We start from the raw sequence: 2,523 nt of genomic DNA, 5'->3' as shown, positions 1-2,523 counted from the left end.
CGAGTAGAAGAATTGGATTATCATGTAAAGGACCGATTCTTATACCATTGTGGGAAGTTATGCATTCCACAAACCGAAAGAGTAAAGATAATTAGAGAAGCGCACACTTCTTTGATATCAGGTCACTTTGGGTTAAGTAAAACAGTTGCACAGCTGCAGAGATTTTGTTACTGGCCAAAAATGAATGAGACAGTTTCTAGATATGTAAGAGGGTGTACTATGTGTGCTAAAAGCAAGCCCAGTAATAGAAAACTAGGCTTGTACACTCCACTACCAGTTCCTTCTCACCCTTGGGAAAGTGTTTCCATGGATTTTTTTGGAGGACTACCTAAATCTAGGAAAGGTCATGATTATCTATATGTTGTTGTGGATAGATTCAACAAAATGTGTATTTTGATACCTTGTAACAAATAGATTACAACTGAACAAACTGTGAAACTGTTCTTTGAACATGTATGGGTTCATTTTGGATTACCCACTTCCATTGTATCTGATCGAGACACTCGATTTGTGGGGAAATTTTGGTCAAGCCTGTGGGAATTGATGGACAACAAACTGAAGAAAAGCACAACTTTTCATCCACAAACTGATGGCCAGATAGATGTAGTTTACAGGACAGTGATCCAATTACTCAGAGGATATTGCAGTAAACATCCTAAGCTTTGGGATGAACATTTTTGTTATGCACAACATGCTTACAATAGAGCAAAACATTCTTCTACACAGAGATCTCCTTTTGAGACCTGTTTTGGTTTCACACCAAGGTCTCCTTTGGATTTTGTCTTTGGAAAAGATACCACAGTTGAGGGACACAGTGATGTGGATAGGGCAACTAGGTTCATTGAACAAATCCAGGAGATCCACCAGGCAGTATAGGAATAACTAGAAAAGAGCCATGCCAAATACAAGGCCAGGCATGAAAAGCATCGGATGGAGCATAATTCTCAAGTTGGTGACCAAGTCTGGTTGTACATCAGCAAGGATAGGATGCAAGGTGAAGGTAAAAAGCTAAAGCCTATCAGATATGGACCTTTCAAGATACTTGAGAAGATTGGGGAAAATGATTTTCGCCTTAATCTAACAGCTTACATGCACATCTACTTAGTCGTAAATATGGATTGCTTGAGATTGCTTGAACCCTCACTCATTGAGGATCTCGAAGAGTAGAGTCAATTGCCTTCTATTGCTAACCTGCTACCTGAATATCTTAATGAATTATAGGAAAACACAGTTTTGGACAGGAAGGTGAGGACGACATGTAGAGGAGATGTTGAGTACCTCAGAGTAGGACTCAAAGGTTCAAAGCCGAGCAGTTCAAAGTGGATAGAGATTGGACAAGTGAGACAATTGTACCCTCACTTAGTCGATGCTTGAAAACCAACTTTTGGTGGTCCAAAAGCTTTTTCAGTGGGAAGGTCGTGATCCAAATTGGATCCATGAAGAATAATCAAAGCACCATGACTATATTAAATTAGGACAAAAACTTTGAATTCAGGAGCTCAGAGTGATCAGGAAGACCTCTAAATAGTGGCAGTGGTAGCTAGCAAGGAACGATGAGGACCTCGGTCAAAGCGTGTTGACGAGGCCCATGGACGCTGCGCGGGAGGAAAAACTGGCCATTGGAAAGCCCGAATCAGGAAACAGAGGGAATTTCTGTTGTGTGCTTGCTAGGCAAAACCCCTCGAGAAGGGAAGCCCCGAAGTGCTCAGTCTCATGGAAGCTTGGAAAACCGTGGGGGAAAGTGCTAAAGGCTAAAGGCGGGACCGACGCTTCAAAACTGGCAGTATATCGGGGGCACCCTTGGGCGGTAAGCGAATTTGGAGAAAAACAAGCGATTCCATTCAGCGCCTGATGCATGGCAAATGGAGGAAAGAGAAAACTTTCGCTCATTGCGTGCTAACGGTCGAGCAAGTCAGTTGCGCGAAATGAGCGAATAATGTCAGATATGGGGACTCTAGATATAGCGATTGAGATCGTGCCCGATGGAGAAACTGGATTTGACAGGGGATTAAGCTCCGACGGAGAGAAGTTTGATGTCCGATTTGACTGCTGAGATGGAAAATGACTCATTCCATAGTGTAACTGGAAAACTGAACCAATGAGGAAGAGATGGTGTAGTTCGCAAGAGGACAAGTGGCCACTCCCTGTGAGCCGTTGATGATGATGCAGAGACAGGGAATTCCAAGTGAACATCAACAGGTAATTCGACGGGGGTAGAAGGGGAATCGAGTATTCATGAGATCGATTGGATTTAAAGCCATGAACAGACAGAACAGAAGACATGGAGAGGAAGAGAGAGAATGAAGATAGAGAAAAGAAGAGACAATGAAGCAAGAAGCAGAAAGACATAGAGCCGAGCTGACCTACAACATAAGGAAGCATCGAGCAATCCTTGAGAAGATCTATTGGGAGTTGAGCACCACATTGGGTTGCTTCCATTAGAGACCAGAAGGGTCAAGACTTTAATAGGAAAAGAGTCTATGCACTCTAGTGGCTTGGGAGATCCAAGAACCATCCTGCCAA

Source organism: Pinus tabuliformis, chromosome 8 (genome assembly GCF_031772625.1).
Source record: "Pinus tabuliformis cultivar Carrire ecotype Pingquan chromosome 8, CPIR1, whole genome shotgun sequence".
In the NCBI taxonomy this organism is placed as follows: domain Eukaryota; kingdom Viridiplantae; phylum Streptophyta; class Pinopsida; order Pinales; family Pinaceae; genus Pinus; species Pinus tabuliformis.
This window is presented reverse-complemented; position numbering follows the sequence as displayed.